General features: G+C 45.5%; 1 protein-coding gene across 13 annotated transcripts in view; it reads left to right on the top strand.

Moving 5' to 3' along the window:
• The first annotated feature begins 550 nt into the window (after window positions 1-550).
• Window positions 551-19,674, top strand: part of MAP4 (microtubule associated protein 4) — a 178,330-nt gene continuing 159,206 nt past the window's right edge. For all 13 annotated transcript variants that reach the window (XM_080973947.1, XM_080973943.1, XM_080973950.1 and 10 more), the window contains exon 1: window positions 551-707. The gene's annotated coding sequence lies outside the window, so the exon portion shown is untranslated. The remainder of the gene's footprint in view (window positions 708-19,674) is intronic.

Genomic DNA, 19,674 nt, shown 5'->3' on the forward strand with positions numbered 1-19,674 from the left:
TCCAGGCACAACTTGGGTTAAATGGGTGTAGAGCTGCTTCTGTTGAATCCTTGGCTGTCCCATCCATATGGCTTTGCATTGGAAGCGCAGTTCCCATTAGCGGGTGGGTCTTCAAAGTTGCTAAATTCGAACTTTCTTTTAGTCTGCTTAAGCGTGGTTTTACCTGTTGCGTAGTTGAGTTAGAGACATCTGACTGCTGTGCGAAGTGCTAAACCTTCTCTCTGATTACATCATTGTTTACTTGATTAGAAATAATTGTGCAAGTAATTAAATGGTGTGCGCTCACTCTAGCCGGGTTTCACTTCTGTGCGAGGAAGAGCTCCATGCTGTTGCAAAGTCTGGAGCGTTTCATTGCTTCGGCCTTCCTTAATGGGATACTATCTAGGCTATTACCTTAATTGAAGTTTATATTGAATGGTGCGCAAGAAGCCTCCTAGATCTGGATTAGTATCCTAATGACTCTCTTGTCTCTCGAGAGAGGGGAGGCTACGTGGCCAAAACAATCCTAGACAATGCAGTGACACGGATGATAAAGGAAGGCACTTTAGGTTGGTTAGGCTCCTCTGACAAACAAATTAGCAGGGTTATGTGTATTCTGAAACAAGAGCAAATTATTGGAAACTCTGCAACTGTTTCTTTTAAATATTTTATTTTGCAGATAAGCGGTTTGTGAGATCCAGGACACACTAAGGGATTATCTGCTTAAGGTAAGAGCTGCTTTTCGTTATAGGCACTGCATTGCCTATTTCAGTATCTGCAGGCTGTTCCAGCACCCGAAAGTTGCTAGCCCATCTTGCGCCTCTATTTTGCAGAAGTTGTTTGTTAGCCGACACATTTATATACTTCTTAATTATTCCCATTTCTGAGAGGTGTACAGACAGAGCAACCCACAGTAAAAAGGGGTAATGAGACAGTAAAAAATACATCATAAATTTCCTGCTGGAACAAGGAAGTCTTAGTCATGGGTCTGAAGTTTGGCAAGGAGGGGGCCTGTCTAATCTCAGTTGGGTGGGATGTTCATCACACTGACTGCACGGCTTCTAGTGACTACAGGCTGTGTATCTGGGCCATGAGGGGGTCACCAAATATCTCACTGATCAAGCTGGGAACAAGGGGGTCCCTAAGATATTCTGGACCCATTTTAAGGCCTTGTAAATTAATGCAAGACCCTTGAACCTGGCCCACTAATCAAAGCTCCCTGCTAGAAGAAATGTTTTACTTGCCTTATAGGTAGCTGGACTGTACGTGCAATTGGTGCAGAACCATTCAAAATTCAGTAGGCAAAGACCAGAGAGTACTGGAGCTGGAGACTTAGCAGTGTAGCATTTTGGGGCTCATCTGGCCATCGCAGGAGTAGACAAAGATGAGGTCATTTTGCTACAGCATTTCAAGTGCTGACTTGGCATGTGTAGGAGTCCCTTGGGGGAATCTTTGCCAATGAAATATGCCGCTACCTCACCCTTTCAGGGTTCGTTTGCCTTGAGTTGTCTTTGGGGCTTTCTGTCGCTTTGGATCTGTTCTTCCTAAGGGCCTCCTGAGCAATATTGGAAGCAAATCCATGTTTGTGTTAAGCAGTTTGCTTGCTTTGGTCCTTGGTGTAGAAATTTACTTGCGCAGTTAATAGTTTTGTCACCTTGGTGCAGTATAGATAGGAGGGACATCTGTGCCACATATGTTCGGAGCAAAGCAGAAGAGCCAAATAGGGCACAGCACATCTGTTAATGATGCCTCTTACAGGCACTGCTTGCCGGAAATGAAAATGTTGCTGAGCGAGTCCACATGGAATCTAATTAGGAGAAAACCTCTTGGTAGAACTGGGTCCTCTTGCAGATCACAGGGCAGAGACACTTAACACCTCCATCTAAGAGGAGAGTCTGATGTAAAAGCCTTATTTCCTTTCCTTTCGCTTCTGCTGTTCTATAAAATGCTGCGTATGTAGTTGTTGCTGTTTAACCAAATCCGTTCACTGCAATATCTGCTGCGCAGAATCCCACAACATGTTATTCACCCCACCCCAGAAGGTACCACAAATGGCTTGTTATGCAGAATTGCCTGTGATAATTCTGTAAGTTGCTGAAGCCCTTGACTTTACTGGAAACTGTACTCAGCCAACCTTGCTGTTGCCTGAAATCTCAGCAAGTGTTGGCCCAGGTGCTTTGAAGCCTGGGGGACTAGAAACTTGATTTCTAAGTGAAAGCTGCAACTCCCCAGATGACTCATTTTTGTGCGCATAGCTGGAATATGTTGTCCTGACTGTGATAATGCATCATTATACCTGCAGAGAGTAGCATAAGGAAAAACAGCATTGTGGGGAATTGTAAGCAGGAGTTTCGTTGCATTGTGGGGCCCTGTGGTTAGCAGCTGCAATGAGGCTTTCAAAGAGAACTTAACTGCTTCAGTGGGGTTGTTCCATGACAGATCACCACAAATTTTATGTGAGTTTGTGTTTTTGGTATCCACTTAAGTACTTTCATGAACTCACTGTTATTCCTCTAGGATCTTGACCTCTGTTAAAGGGGGGGGGGGGGTTTACATTAGCCACAGCAGAACAGCCAATTTACCGCAACACAACTCCTTTACAACACCTGTGCTACTGACTGTCAAACTTTGGTATTGTTGATTCAGGTAGGTAGCCGTGTTGGTCTGGCGTAGTCGAAATAAAAATAAAAAATAAAAAAATTGTCCAGCAGCAACTTAAAGACCAACGAAAGCTTATACCCAGAACAAACTTATTTTTTAAATTTATTTGGTATTGTTGAAATACATACAACAACAACAAATCCATTTTTTGTTGTGAGACTCAAACTGGGTCTGCTAGATGTGGCTTGTGGAGCCCCTCCAGGATCAGAGGCCTTGAAGTTTAAACTTCATTAGTTTCATAGTAGATCTGCCCCTATGTAAATGTCCAGTGGTTATTAAGACATTTTGTACCCCCTCTCAATCAGTCAGAGCAAAGTGCAACCTCATGTAACCCCTCCCCCCCCCCCCCCCCGGATATTTCAGTGAAACTGGCCTGTTTCTGAATCAGATCATAGTGGATATAATTGGTAAGTAGCCATAACGCACAGAGCAATCCTGCTTTTAAGGACTGCTGTCTCTTGAATGAGCGGGGCAGCGCCAAAGCAACATGCTGGCGAGAGCCTTCGCTACAAGAGGAGCAATTCTCACCTGCACACTTGACGTCTGCGGCCCCTTTGAGAGAAGGGAGGCTCCCCTGCCTTATGACCCTGCCCAGATCTAGGATTTAGCTCATTGAAAATCCTCCCAGGATCCTCTCTTAAGAATCAAGATTGTGTGACTATTTGGAGCCTCCTCATTCCTCCACCCCTTCGCTAGCTAAAGAAGGAATTAAAACAGAACATACGCAGAAAAAAGCAAGAATCACAACTCTTTGCATTGTACCTCCTTGGTCTGCGCAAAAGTTTCTGGGGGCTCATAGGAAACCTCTGTGAGTGGGTGAAGCCCATTTTAGTTTTTTCGCACCATGTCAGGGATCCATCATTTGGATGGATGAAAAGGAAAGCTGTTATAACTATCAAATTGCATCTTCATCATTTTTATTATTATTATTATTATTACTGCCCTCCACCCCACCCAAGGTCCCAGGGGTGGGTTACAGCGTTAAAACACAAGATCAGAAACTGTTTAAAACAACTTGCAGTTGTAGAAGTAAGGTGGATCCTAAAAACATATACCTAAAGTGTCAAAAGAACAGGGCAGGAGCCTTCTGTCAAGTGCAGCCTCCTGCTCCCCACAGTGACCAGCCCACAGGCCAGATGAAGTAGGCAACTGCTCTTCCCCACTGTCTGTCCTTGAGGAACTGGTATTCAGAGGTATGCTGCCTCTGGACATGGAGGTTTCATTTAGCTAATGACCTGCCCTTCACCTTAATATTCTAGGGTGGTGTGAAGTACAGCATTAAAAACAGTTTAAAGCAAGCTGCAGTCACAAGAATAGGCTGGGCACTTAGAATATGTGTCAAAGGCTAGGGTAAATACCGTATTTTTTGCTCTATAAGATGCACCAGACCACAAGACCCACCTAGTTTTTGGAGGAGGAAAACAAGAAAAAAAATATTCTGAATCTCAGAAGCCAGAACAGCAAGAGGGATCGCTGCGCAGCGAAAGCAGCAATCCCTCTTGCTGTTCTGGCTTCTGGGATAGCTGCGCAGCCTGCATTTGCTCCATAAGACGCACACACATTTCCCCTTACTTTTTAGGAGGGAAAAAGTGAGTCTTATAGGGCAAAAAATACGGTAGGTACATCTTCAGCATATAATGAAAACTGTATAATGCAGGTGTCAGGCACACCTCTGGGGGAAGGAGTTCATAGGGTCATCTAGTCCGACCCCCTGCAATGTAGGAATCTTTTGCCCAATATGGGGCTTGAATCCACAACCCTGAGATTAAGAGTTTCCTGCTGCACCGACTGAGCTAGCCATAGCTTGTGTGTTAAGAAATAACTTCCAACTCTGATTCCTGGCAGTCGAGAGCTGGCAGGGTAGCATGAGTGGCGGGTACGCCCATGCACCTTGTGATGAGATTGCCCTGTTTTATTTCACATGCAAAGGAGTGGATCAGAGCTTTTGCTCCTTGCAAATAATCCCTTTTGAAAACAGAGGAGGGCCCATGTGAACCCCCTCCATCTGCTTAGCGCAGCTGTCCTAGTTGACCATGCTGAATTGAAAGGGAGCACCGTGTGTGTGTGTGTGTGTGTGTTCACACCACCATGCCAAAAGCCCCTGAAATCTTGTTGGGTGGGGCCACTTTCCTGGATACTCCTAAAATATGGAGTCTGCTGCTGTTTTTCTATTCCAGCCACATCCAGGGAGGGGAGAATGAGAGGAGGCAGAAGTTTAATCTGGGTCCCTCTGATTGATGATAAAAACCGTAGTCCCATTACGGAAATGGCTTTTGGCTAATACGCTATTCCCTGGCTTTGCTTTTAGTTCAATGGAAGCTGCTTTCCTTTTTGATGCCTGTACTATTAAAGGAAAGCAGCTGATGGGAACAGCTGCTGGCCACCCCTTTTCGGTTCGTGGCTTAGCAGGCTATCTACGGAACAGAATGAAAGTGCTTTATTAACATCAAGGGTTTGTGTGTGTGTTGTTTTGTTTCTGTAAAAAGAGAGGAAAATCCCCATTAGTTTCTCTTCCCTAGAGAATATCCTTATCAGAAAGTGAAAAGAAAAACAAGGGAAGACACCATCCAACGCCAAAGCATTAAGCCCTCTTTTATCAAGTTTCTTCATGTTTTGGGAAGGTTGCATTGATCTGCAGAATGCAAACTTAGCAGCTGGTTCTTGGTGCAGTGAAATATTTACTGGAATATCTATACAGCCATCCAAAGAAAGACTTGAGTGCTTTTGCCTTGATAGGAAGTAGTAAAGGAAGAAGAAACTTAAGAGGACGTTAAGGACTGCTTGCTTGGGGACCTCCAGATAAGCCACTTTTATAGCAGAATCCCCTTTTCTAGGGAGTTCAAAATGGTGGTTGAGGTGGGGTTACTCTGGCACGGGAATGTAGAGGAAGGACGAAAGTGCTCATTCTCGCTGAACTCTTTTGGGTGGGTGTGGGATTTACATAGGCTCTAAACAGCTGGCACTGTGTCCACGTGAATGGCTAGCTGACAACGTGAAGCTTTAGGGGTGACACAGCCAGCTAATATTTTTTTTTATAGCAAGAGTCAAGTAAGTTAAAAGTTCATCTCCATTCAGCTTTTTCTCCTTTCATGGCTTTTGTTTAGGTGTCAAACAAAACCCTGAACTCGGGGCTTTTCTTTTTCCAATTCTTCTGTTCCAGCTTTATTGGAGGGGGGTGAGAAACATGCCAGCTTCACACAGGGCTGTGTAAAAACATCAGATTTCTAGGTATGCCATTTCTAGAAGCCATTTCCAGGCTGTACTGCTTGCAAATTGGCACGTTCACGAAAACATTTTGCCGGTTGCTTCACAAAACCTAAAATGTGAAATGGACGTACCCCCTTTTAGCTCGGACAGGTTTGCTTTGTTGTCTAGTGCCCATCAGGAACTTCATATTGCATCTTGATGAGAGTGCTCTTTGAAAGCCTCATTTATCTTAAAAAATTGTTTGTGTGCTGACTTCCTTGGAAACACACAATATTCAAAACCACATTGTAGAAATAATTTTAAAATCTGCTTGTGACAGCTAGCTAAACAGCCACATGTGTGTTCTGGACACAACACGGGCAGGTTTCCTGCAGCGAAGGGGGACTTGTCTCTTGACACACAAGATTTGTGCTGGGGTTGGTTTGCCTTTGCCAACCTCGTCCTCGTACCATTGTACTGTGGAGAGTGTATTAACTTACGGTCTGTGTGTGTGGTTTGGGAGCTGCACGGCCAGGGGAAAAACAATGCTGTCCAGGGTTGTAAAGACTGCGGAGAGAATAATTGGGTGTACTCTTCCCACCTTGGATCAAATCTATGCTGTCAGGTGCCATAAGAAAGCTGCAGAGATAGCGCAGGATAGTGCGCACCCCGGAAATGATCTCTTTCAGCTTCTGCCTTCTGGAAAAAGGTCCAGGGTTATAAAGACTAGGACCAGCCGCCTGAGAAACAGTTTCTACCCCAATGCAATTCTGGTTCTAAATGCAGTATAAGGAGTCTCTATAGTATATTGTATTTTAAAAGAGGGTTTCAGAGTTTTTAGGGGTTTTTGAATTTCTTATGTAGATTTTTCAATTTCATTGCTCTGTATGGGACAATGACAATAAAGATATCGTATCGTTTCCATTTCGTGTTGACTGGGGTCGATTGGAGCTGTAGTCCAAAGCATCCCGAGGCTGCCAGGTAGAGGAAGCCTGACTCTAGGGGTGGAGCACTTTAAAAAGACTTGAGTCAAAGTATTTCAGGGTCATTAATAAAAGCCCTAGAAGGAAGCGGAAGGGGGTGCCTTCCCAGGCATCTGGAACAGAGGAAATGGTTCTGAGCCTTGGTGGCATGAGGAAACAATAGCGTTTCCAGCTGTAGCTCTGTCAAAAGCTTCTCCCTGTGGGCTTAAAACTACAGCTGCATTAAATGGAGAAAACATATTTCTTTTAACAATAAGCCCTTGTTGGGGGAGGGGGGGTTTCTTGCATGGGGATCCTGGTCTGTCCTTGGATGTGGTAAAAACTCCTGGTTTTGAAGAGTTTCACGTTCTCAGAAAAAGTCCGCAAGTTTTCACCCGGGCGGTGTGCACGCTGGACTTAAATAAATAAATAATTTTTCCCAGCAAGAATAGTAAGTTGTGGCAGGCATAAAAAATGCAAACTGAGCTAACTTGCAAAACCCTGATTTATAGTCCTAGGGACGGCATAAGGACCTGTCCTTGGAGATGGTCACCTGTCCTCTTCAAGCAGGCCCCCTTCTGATTAATATTCTACAGCCTTTTAAATGTGTCTGTGGGAAGGTGGGGTTATTGTTTTGCTGTTTTGGTTTAACTATTTACTTGTGTTTTATCTTGTATTTTATTCGGTGAACCGCCCTTGAGATCTTTTCTCAGCACCAGTTTTAAACTGTTTTATCTTCCCTGGCATTTTAAATGTCTATTTTGTTTGCCTTATATTTTGAATTTCTGTTACTGCCTTGTTTTGCTAAGTCATTATGAATATTGATGATGTTGGACTACAGCTCCCATCATCCCTGACCATTGGCAGTGCTGGCTGCAGCTAATGGGAGTTTTTCTGGTCCAGCAACATTGGACTGGTCACAGATTAGCCAAGGCTTGCTTTACTGTTTGATTGCATTTGTAGCTGGCATGAATGCTTTTATTCGTGCCCCTTGTGCACTGCCCTGGAATTCATTTTGACAAAGTTTGGTCCATAAACAAACAAAAACAAACCAACAAACAAATGGGCCTAAAGGCTGTCCTCAAACCATGTAGATCTTATATAGGTTTGCATCCAAAGTAGCTCAAAGTTAAAGGCGCTTAGGACCCTGGGAAGCTAGTTTTACGGAATTAGGCCAATCTAGCTCAGTATTAAGGGACGCGGGTGGCGCTGTGGGTTAAATCACAGAGCCTAGGTTCGAATCCCTGCGACGGGGTGAGCTCCTGTTGCTCGGTCCCAGCTCCTGCCAACCTAGCAGTTCAAAAGCAGGTCAAAGTGCAAGTAGATCAATAGGTACCGCTCCGGCGGGAAGGTAAACGGCGTTTCCATGCGCTGCTCTGTTTCGCTAGAAGCGGCTTAGTCATGCTGGCCACATGACCTGGAAGCTGTACACCAGCTCCCTCGGCCAATAAAGCGAGATGAGTGCCGCAACCCCAGAGTCAGCTACGACTGGACCTAATGGTCAGGGGTCCCTTTACCTTTACCTTTAGCTCAGTATTGTTTACACCGACTGGCAATGGCTCTCCAGGGTTTCAGACCAGGAGTCTTTCCCAAACCTGCCTGGAGATGCTGTTGAGGATTGAACCTGCAAAGCAGATGCTCTACCCCTGAGCTACAGCCCTAACCTCTGGGGCTTCCTAGACTTCAGCAAGTGTTACCCTCACATGCTTTGTTCAGTCATAAAGAGGGATAGAAACCTCCTTGAACATAAGCTGTAAGCTGACATTGTCATGAAGATGAAATCTGCACCTGACACCGTGTTCTGCACTCCTGCGGAATTGAAACACACAGTTACAGTCTGGGCCATTTGTAAATTGTGTGTGTGTGTGTGTGTGTGTGTGTGTACACACCCACCCACCGTATTTTTCGCCCTATAGGATGCACTTTTTCCCCTCCAAAAATGAAGGGGAAGTGTGTGTGCGTCCTATGGGGCAAATGCAGGCTTTCGCTGAAGCCTGGAGAGCGAGAGGGGTCGGTGCACCTGCATGCCGAAGTTGCCTGCATGCCGAAGCCTGGGCGCGCTGAGCTCAGTGCGCCCAGGCTTCAAGCTTCGCGCAGCTCTCTGCAAGCGGTGGGAGCCCGGCGCTGGGCTCCCACGGCTTGCGGAGAGCTGCCTGTTCTGGGGGCTGGGGTCAGGGGAAGCTCTGGCTTCCCCCGCCCCAGCCCCACGCCTGGGGGGGGGGGAATAAATTCCCCCCCTTTACTTCCCCCCCAAAAAACTAGGTGCGCCTTATGGGCCGGTGCGTCCTATGGGGCGAAAAATACGGTACATATTTTAAAGTAAAGCACATGGCAAACTAAGACCCATAGGACTTGGGACTCTCAAAGGGCCATCTTAAATTCTCCTTCCTCCTTGTTGCTGATTCAAAAGGCCAGAAGCAAATAATATTGAGCTGGAATGATAATCAGGTAATTTCCCCACTTAGTTTTGCTTACAGACATTACAGAAGAAGCATGGGAGCACCTGAATGATAGGCATGGTGAACAGCTGCTGCTAAACAACTTTCCAACCCCTAACCCCCCAATATGCTTTTTATTTCTTAAAGTCTTTTTCTGCAATGAAGCTCTTTCAGTTGCGGGTATGGCTTCATCCAAGCATGTCTTAATTCCATAGATGGAGGACTTGCCTGCAGAGACCCAAGGTTTCTGCTTGTTGATAGGCCTGCTGCAAACAAGCAAACCTTGCAAAGCAGGCCTCTTTTGTTGAGCACCCCTTAACCTCTGGGAGCCCTTTGTTTTGTTGCCATACAAGCACCTGCATTGTGCAGCAGAAGCTCTTTAGTGCTGGAGGGCTGTCAAGGTGGATTAAGGTTTTCGGCCAGCCAGCCAGCCAGCCAGCCTGCCTCCGTCTCTGTCTCCTTGAGAGGTGAGTGCATCCACTTGCATTCGAGGCGTTTGCTAATGGTGCTCTTTGTACTCATATTTGGCTGTCATTGTGCCGGCTGGCAGGCCTGTCAACAAGTCCCTAATTCTCTCCAAGGTGCTGCCGATAGACTAGAGGGGGAAGCATCTCCCTCTTTTGGATAGCTGCTGTCAAATGCTTAGAAAAGACTGCTCTCTGCTCTCTGAGGGTCTTCATTCTTCGTTTGCCCTGCTGGAAGGATAGGTCCGTCAGCAGGTATTACCTGTGATAGCTCAATGGAGCCTTCATATGCAAGAAAGCGGGCCACAGTGCACCGGGTTTTTTGGGGGGAGCGGGGACACCATTGGGAGGAGAGCGCTACTGTCCTTTTGCTCTGTTTATTTCACGGACTGGCTGGATTCAATGAGTGGTGGAAGGAACCAGATGGTGGACCCCCAAGGGAAGAAAGCTCAGAAGCAGGGTGTTGGTGGTGAGACGACAATGAGTGGTCAGAAGGAGAAGAAGGAGCAGACTGAGGGGAGAAGGAGATGTTGGAAACCGAAGAGGCAACAGGGTTTAGTGAGCAGGAAGAGTCTGTGGCAGAGAGCAGTCCGGAATCAGAGACAGAAGCAGAGGCTGGAGAGGAGAGAGAGAGAGAGAGAGAATGTGTGTGTGTGTGTGTGTGTGTGTGTGTGTGTAGGAGACAGATGAGGCCAACTGCTGAAGAGTTCAGGGAATCTCCCCCTCCTGCTGCGGCCAGCTTCTCTCCTCCTTGGTCTCCAGAACATGCTGAGAAATGAAAAGAGCAGAGGAGAGATGGGTTGCGCGCAGACACAGCCTCCGATTATTTAGAACAAACCCCAGGGAGGAGGGGACTCCAGCAACTGTGGGAAGGCGGGGACCTTCAGTCTTTGCAACTGCTGCACTGGGGCAAGACCTCCTGGGAAGAGTTGCTGAGATCACTAGACTTGAACTCTATTGTTTACTTTGAATAAAGAGCTAACTTCACCGACACGTGCGTTTTTTTATTGATGATCTACACCTTACTCTGCCTCTGGACAGTTTGTGGGCTTTCTGGAAGCAACTAAGGAACGTGGTGTGCCGTCATATACTGAGGTAGACGAGTAGACCATCTAGGTTGGCATCGTCTGCACTCTGACGGACAGTGGCTCTACAAGGTGGGGGCTTCTCCCAGCCCTTCCTGGAGATACCTGGGGATTGAACCTGGTACAGGTTCTGCATGCAAGACACATGCTCTGCCGCTGAGCTTATGGGTACCAGGCCTATGAGAGAGCAGTGGAACACAGTCAAGGAGAAAGAGGCGGGAGCATTGCTGAGCATCTCTCTGGCTCCCCCTAGTGTCCCACCACCACAATGTGGATATAGGAACCTGCCTCCATACTGAGTCAGACTGTTGGTCCATCTAATTCTGTCTACACTGCATGCAGCGGCTCTGCAGGGTTTCAGACAAGGAACTCTTCCAGCCGTACCAGGAGATGCTTGTTGACTGTTGTGAGGAATTGGATGGTGGCCTGGGTAAACCATTGATCCGCTCCAGCAGGACTGGTCCTATGTCTTATGAAAGAGTTTCATTCTCTGCCGTCATCTCTAGAATGTGTTGCTGATAGTACCAAGGTTGTGGGTTCGATCCCTGTATGGGACAGCTGCATATTCCTGCGTTGCAGGGGGTTGGACTAGATCAGTGTTCCCCAAGCTTGGGCCTCCAGCTGTTTTTGGACTACAACTCCCATCATCCCTCGCTAGCAAGACCAGTGGTCAAGGATGATGGGAATTGTAGTCCAAAAACAGCTGGAGGCCCAAGGTTGGGGAACACTGGACTAGATGATCCTTGCAGTCCCTTCCATGAAATGGCTTTCAGCAAGGAAAGTTCTAAAATAATGCGACATTTGAGGGTGTATCAGCAGCAAAAAAAGGCAGTTCAAGACCCAGCTGGGTGGTTAACTTAGTATAACCTGATAGTTTTCCATTTTTCTTGCAAGTGCCATGAATGAAAAACTGATAATTACCACTTGGAAATTGCAAGTCCTGCTTCTAGTATAATGAGCGTGGCATGTTACTGTCTTAACTGCTTCCTGCCTTTTTATAAGATCTTAATAGTTTGGTCTTATAAAAAGGTAAAGAGTCTTTATGCTTTCCAAAATAACAAAGGAGACATTCTCTTAAGCTGATATTCGCTTTGGCAAACAGAGTTTATAAAATGCTAATGGAATATCCTTCCCTCCCTGTCTTTTTGTCAAACAGAGGAAATTGGGAGTTTATATAGAAAGAATTGTTAATTGGGCGTCTGGGAATCTTCAGATCTAGAAATGAGTTGAAACAAAACATAATGCTTGGCCTTGAATGCCTTTCCGTCTCTTGATTAACAAGAAGAAATCTCAGCACTCAGACAGACTTCATTAAACCATTTTATCTCCTAGTGCATTAGTGAGCAGACAGATAGAGTGGGAAGAACCATCACTTTTTCCAGGAGTCTGAAACATTCTTTTTTTATCAGCAGTAAACTTCTCACCTCTGTCTCCTTGGGCGAAATGTTCTGTTTCATTGTTGACAGACTAGAATCTCTGGCAACTCCCCCTTAGTCCTTTGTGGGACTAGCTGTGTAGATCAGTGCCAATATTCTGGGAAATAGGTGGATAATTAATTGGGTTCCTTAAAAGGCAAACTCAAACTGACATGGCGCTTATCTCCCTCTTGATGTGTGTGTAGGTTTTAGCATTGATCAGCAAACATTCCTTTTTGTTGGCATTAATTTAGGGTTTCATGCTCTGTACTAAAGAAGAATGGAGCCCACGTTTCCACAGTTCAGCACATTTTAAGTCTTCTATACTATGATACTAGAAACACTGTTTTGAAGATGGAATTGGTGTGCACCAATTGTATTAAGTTACATGACATTTTTGTTTTTGTTTTGAATGGGTTTTATTAGCTTTTTTAAAAAATACACAGGTTAGTATCCAATATCTTTCTATCAAAGATAAAAAACCCTATTCTAAATAAAAGCACAAACTGAAAGGAATAAAAGAGAGAAAGAGAAAGAGAGAGAGACAGAGAAAGAAAGAATCGGAAAGAAGAAAAAGGAAAGGAAAATAAGAGAATTTCAGATTCTTCTTCTGTCAGCTATACATACAAAATTGTTCAAAACATCCACCCCAAGATTAACACCCAAAAAATCCACTTTCTAGAAACCAATGCTTCTTTAATCTTCAAACTCAGATATCATAAGTTCATTTACTTTTTCAAGCAAAATGTCTATAAGGAGTTTTCAATAGACAGTGGTTTTTTCCTCAGTGCATGCCATTTTGGGCTGCCCAAGCTTACAAGATGCCATGGAAATTTTCACCTGAACTGCTGATTGCCTCCAGAGGGAAACAGAATATAATATTTTTTTTTGGGGGGGGGGGAGGCATTTTTATATCTTGGTTATAGTAAAGACTCTTCTGTAAACACTAACCTCATTTAAAGTGAAAAATATACTTGAGAATCTCTTAGGCTCTATTATTATATACTGAATTGAGCATATAATATTTATACACTATATCAAACACAAAGAGATCCCCCATAGTTCTAACTTGGACATTTCAGCTTGCCTTGCTGCCTTCAGGCAGCTGAACAAGAGTCTAACATATTTTGAGGCAAAGTGGAGAAATTCCAATGTGGAGGCATACTGTGAAGACCATGGCCCCTTCCCATCTTCCTGGTGGCTGTCCAGGTTTGGGGACTCCCTGGCCAGCCTTGGCTCAGGGATGCGATCTTCCCTGAAGTGCCTGATGTTTGCAGGCGTTAAAGTCCATAACCCAGACTGCACGGAGCAGAGGGGTTCCCTCTCTGTGCCAGCCATCATGCCGTCGAGTGATGGCTTTGGTTTTCCATGGACCTCTTTGCATCTCATCATAGCTAAGCTTTCTATTCCCAATAGCTTGCATGAGGTGATGCTAATAGCTTCGCAGTTGCTTAGCATCGCAGTGGAGCGTCCCTGCCCCTGATCTTTGTGGAGAAGCCAAGGGAATGAGGGAGAATTGATTTGATGAGTACAGGGTAAGCGAAGCAATGGAGACAAGAACTGTTTTGCAAGAGGAATCAAGTGTTTTCTTTCGAGGAGAGAAGTGGCTTGATGCAAAGGGGAAGAGAGTGGCAGTTCAGGCATAAGGGACACCCTGGAAGGGGCAAGAATGTGGGAAGAGAAACTGGGTCTGGTAAGTGGTGGGTTTGAAATATGGGAAAGGAAGACAAAAAAAGACGGCAGTGCACAGACCTGGAAAAAGGGGACAAACTGAAGGGTTGTATTAGGTTTTTTATTTAAAGTATACAGCTCAATTGTGGCATGAGGTTAAACAAGTAGATGGTGCCAGGCATTACTCATTGCTTTCCTGATTTCATAGAGTTGGAAGGCATCCCAAGGGTCATCTAGTCCGACCCCCAGGAATACAGGAATCTCAACTAAGGCATCCATTACAATTGGCCAACCAACCTCTGCTTAAAGCACTCTAAGGAGGGAGAGTCCACCACCTCCCAAGAGAGTCCATTCCACTCTCGAGAAGCTCATATTGTTGGGATCTCCTTTCTTGTAACTTGAATCCATTGATTTGGGTCCTTGCCTCCAGAGTAGAAGAAACCAAGCTTGCTCTATCTTCCATGTGACAGCCCTTTAGATCAGGGGTCAGCAAGCTTTTTCAGCCATGGGCCAGTCCACTGTCCCTCAGACCTTGTGGGGAGCCGGACTATATGTTGGGGGAAAAAATGAATGAATTCCTATGCCCCACAAATAACCCAGAGATGCATTTTAAATAAAAGCACACACTCTACTCATGTAAAAACACCAGGCAGGCCCCACAAATAACCCAGAGGTGCTTTTTAAATAAAAGGACACATTCTACTCATGTAAAAACATGCTGATTCCTAGACCGTCTGTGGGCTGGATTTAGAAGGCGATTGGGCTGGATCCGGCCCCCGGGCCTTAGTTTGCCTACCCATGCTTTAGATACTTGAAGATGGCTGTCATGTGTCCTCTCAGTCTCCCCTTATCCAGGCTTAGCATACCCAACTCTCTCAACCGTTCCTCATAAGGCTTGGTTTCCAGACCCTTGATCATCTTGGTTGCCCACCTCTGCACACGTTCCAGCTTGTCAACATCCTTCTTAAATTGTGCTGCCCAGAAGTGGACACAGTACTGTCCTTATAGCATTGCCTGAACTCCTGAGGTATAAGTCTAATAGGAATCTGGTTTAGGATAGGGGAAGCCTGTGGAGTCTGTGGTTGGACTTGAGGTCCTGGGCAGTTGACTGACTACCCTACAAACACCTTTGGGCTTTTGCCTTCACAGATGGGAAAAAGGGGGGGGGGCTTTAGGTCGATTATGCCTCATTTGAGTTGAAACAGGTAGCTGCTGATGAGCACCACCTTTTAAGCTTGGTAGAATGTTTCGTTTTTGGACTGCGTTGATTTCTTAACCTTGTTGCTCCGCAAAGAAAGAAAGCCAAGGCAACATCTTTATTTCCAGCTCAATGATATAAACTCCCAAGAAGTATCCAAGATTGTCATTCCTAAATCGTTTCAGGCTTGCCCTTTCCCGGAGTACCGTTTATGCCACGCACCCTTGCCCTGCCTGCCAGTTTTGTACGCCATCAGAGACGTCCGCTTAAAAGATGCAGCATAATACAACATTAATGAGCACATCTTGAATCCTTTCAGTTAGCGATGCTGACCTGGCACAGCAGTTAATACACCATTACAGAATAGTGCTCTGGAAGCGCTGATATATTATTGCAACTTTCCCTTAGTGTTGGGTATCCAGGACGCTTTCCAAAAGATACCCATCCACTTGGCGAACAGATCCCCATATCCCTTTGCTGGAATAAGCGCTCCGGTTGCAACAGTTCAAAGCCCAGCAGCTTGATCTGGCCAGTGCCCTATCTTGTAGCATCGTTTTCTCACAGTGGCCAACCAGATGCCCATGGAAATCCTGCGAGCACGACCTGAGTGGATCTGCACTCTCCCCAGTTGTGATTCCCAGCTGTACTTCCTCCAGTGGTGGAGGAAGAACATTGCTCCACCCACACCCCAGCAGAAATCAATCTTGTCAGGTGAAGTTAGACATTGTGTGCTTTCTCCTGTGTGGTTTTAAGCCAGGCTTCCTCAACCTCAGCCATCCAGATGTTTTGGGACTACAACTCCCATCACCCCTAGCTAGCAGGACCAGTGGTCAGGGATGATGGGAATTGTAGTCTCAAAACATCTGGAGGGCCGAGGTTGAGGAAACCTGTTTTAAGCACTAGAATGGGCTCACAGGAAAGGCATAGCCTCTAGACCCCATGCCCCCCCCGTCTAACTGATCTTGTGTGGTTTGTGCATCTGGATTTCCTCCTCTTGGGTCAAGGCTGCTCCTGGGGATGTTTGCTGTTGTTCCTAGCTGTGTGGTACAAACAGTCAATATCTTTGGAGTTGGATATTGAACATCTCCCCTTCTGAAACCTCATGGTGGTGGGATTCTGCAAACTTTAGTGCCTCGTTAAGACTAAACACAAATGACCCTGCTTGTGGGGAGGAAATCAGTGGATTTGGCCATTTGCTCCCACCCCATGGTCACCATAACAATCCCCCACCCCCAAAGTGCTGCTGTTGACTAGGATGTGCATATACCAAACAGAAAGCTTCTCTGTGTGTGGATTTTCATGGCGACCACAGCACATGAGGAAAGGGTGAACCTCCTTCCTGTGTTTCATGCCCTGAGCCTGTGGCTGTTGAGTTTGCAACTTAGAACTATGTGTTGAATCTTGGGCATAGCCTGACCCTTAAGCCATTTTTTGAACACCCATCTGGTATGTTCTTTGAAGAAACAAGAAGTCATGGAGGGAGCTTCTGCAGTACCTCTGGGGGACTCCCTGCATTACCAAAACCTTTCCAGGGACCCAGCCTGAATCTGCTGCAGTTGGAGCGCATGGACATTTGTCCTTTTCCGGACTTCCCTCTGTGTGAAAGGGTTTTGGACATTGGGGAGTTAGTTGTCCTCATCTGCAATTCTTCTCTGTAAGCTTAATGGAAACTGGCCCGGTTTCTTCCCTTTGGGTCCATGCTGCCACTCCACACTTTATCAAATTTATTGCCTTCTTCAACATCCTCTCCTAACAAAGATGCACAGGAGCCATCAAGAGGAGCTAAATGATCTTGGTTATTGAGTTGTACCAACTCTTCCCCATTAGAGCTTCCTCCCTACCCCAGCCTGCTTTAATAGCTTCTGAGATGAGAATATTTTGGCAGGTTTTCTCATATTTCCACTGCCCTGGCTTGTAGGCACTTAAATCCTCTTGTCTGCATAGCCTTTAAATGTAGAGGCACCCAAACGTTTATGGAAGGGTCCTTTGCATACAGAAGTTTCTGTCCCTGGTGGCACCTCCAGATATGGCCAGGAGAGATCCTAGTCTCCAACCCTGACAACACTGAGCTCAAAGGAGACAGCTTCTGAAATCCGGCCATCTCCTGTCCATGCTAGTACCACATCTTGAAAGTGCGCTGATCTCTGTGGCACAAGTAGTGTCTAAAGGAAGAACTTAGGAAATAACCAATCAGCTGGGCAAATGGGTTTATCACATCAGTTTCACCCAAGGAGGTGTAGAAATGATGGTGGAGTTCTGACTATAAATGGATCTCCTAGGTCGAAAAATGGCTTTGGTCCTGTTGCACTGAATGGAGTGGCTTAGTTAACTCTTGGGCTGCTGGTGAGGAGGTAATGGAGGGCGGGGACTGGGGGAAGCTTTCCTTCCAGTGTAAGTAACAGTGGCTTAAAAAAAAGAGGTTATTGACATGAGCTGAGTCATCTGAGGACAGAAACTGCAGGCTGCAGGCTCTCCTCTATGGAAGGGATAAATGGGCCTTGCCGCGATTTTGAAGGATATACATCACTCATTATGTAAAGAGTAATCTCCATACGGGAGGTTAGAATTCAGCGGGCAGGCAAGATGCTGGAGCTCATCCCTGCCTGCCTGCCCTTTGCTCTTGAAATAGATTGAACTTTAATGACCTGGGGTTTTTTTCCAGTTTGGGGAGAGGGATTATTTTATTAAAATAATAAAATTCCCCACCTCGTCCACAGTGTTTTCAGGTGGGGCCCCCCCATAAAAATGCCACAGCATCTCAAAAGCACATTCAGCAACAATAATTTCTAAAGCTTAAACCACTTTTAAAGCACCAGTGCAGATACGTGCCCTCAGTGATCTAGTCTCAAAATACTGTCGCAGAAGGTTTTTTCACTTCTTCCAAATGGGGAAGAAAGATGCTCATCCTTTTGTTAGAGAGCCATTTGAATCTGTGTACTGGGTCCCCGCGGAAGTTAGTCCTGGCCTGACTTTGGTCTGTGAGCTGTTGACTGCATGCCCGCTGTTGTAAGCTGCCTTGGTGGCAGCTTTCAAAATTCACCAGCTGCACTATTGGCCACTTGCAACCAAGTGAAGATGCCTGGGAGACAATATGGCGCTTGACATCTCCACCAACTGGAGGTGCGTGCCTGGGGATCTTTGGATCTGGACTGTTTTCACACACTAGCAACACATCCTGTAGAATTCTATCCATGATATTTTATCTGCGCAATCAGAATGAATTTCAAGAACCAAAAAGTCGGACTGAAAATGGCCCAAAATGGCAACTAGGCATGCCGTTTTGGCAACAGTAACTCTGTTTGGTCCATTTGGTCCATAGTTTATATAACTGAGTTTCTAACACTGCTTGGAAGTAACTTGATTGTAAAGCAAAGCAAAGCAAAGCTCATTGTAATAAATAAAACGAACTGTTGCTTCTCTGGAATATTTGCTTTCATGGGAGAGGATCAAGAGTAGGGGGCTCTTGGCTATGTTTGTTGGTGTGGGACTGCAGATCACATACCCCGTCATTTCCAATTAAAAAATTAGAGCAGTGGCTCTAGGAGAGACCCCAACCAGTCAGAATGAAGATAGAATTATTAGTATCTGGCAGCCTCCATATGTTTGCAGAGAAGCCGCTCTGGAGATGGCTTTCTATACCATCTTCTCCTCTGCCTTTCCCACATAATTCCTGAGAACACAATTCCTTATTCAGATAGTCTTATGTGAGCCCTTATAAGTGGCAGTTCTGGCAGCTTGATCTGTGTCTAAAATTCTGAATAGAGACTTTTTTGCCAGGTGGTGCATAGCTTGTATTTTTTGTGTTGAGCAAATTTCATTTTGGTGTCTTGGCTCTTTCAGACAACAGCAACAAATTTAAATCAATATTTAAAATGCAATTTTCAATTATGGTGCTTTTATACATATAAAAAAGACTGGTTTAAAGCAAAATCTGAACTTAATACGTGTTGATGCCTGTGTTTCATCTCTCAGCTAAATTCGCAGCCCTCTCTCAGACACGCAGTTGAAAGCCACTTTCATATATAATGGAAGAGCCATGAAGTGGCGGCAGCGCCGAATGGTCCTTAAATAGCTAGATGTTATGAATATGGCACAGTGGAGCTTTTGCTGCTTTTTGGGGCTGATATTGGGCGCCAAGGGCTGTCAAGCCATCACAAACATTGGGGGATCTACTCTGGCTCCAGACAATGCGTTCCTGACTCTCACCAGAATAATCTAGTAAACACATTAAGGTAGTTGCACACTCCCACATGGCTGCCCAGATGGGCAAGCACCATGGGTTTTCTACCCCACAGACAAACGCTTGCCTATTTTATTTTGTGCTTTTGGAAAATTCTGGCACTTTAGTCCAATGCAGAGATATATATATATATATATATATATATATATATATATATATATATCTTGACCAGGGTGGTGTAATCGGGCAGCATTTTGCCTGCACCAGGTTTTCGTTTTGCAGATAAATGGTCTCGCTTAGTGTCCTTGCACATGTACCGAGTGAAAGAAACAGAAACCAGTGCTTGTCAGCCTTTCCCCCTTCTTGTGTATAAGTGGACAGAATGTGGCAGAAAAGCCAAATTGCTGCAGAAGATGGTTAATTCATGTAAGCAGG

This window comes from Podarcis pityusensis (genome assembly GCF_964106645.2).
Source record: "Podarcis pityusensis genome assembly, chromosome: 12".
Lineage (NCBI taxonomy): Eukaryota > Metazoa > Chordata > Lepidosauria > Squamata > Lacertidae > Podarcis > Podarcis pityusensis.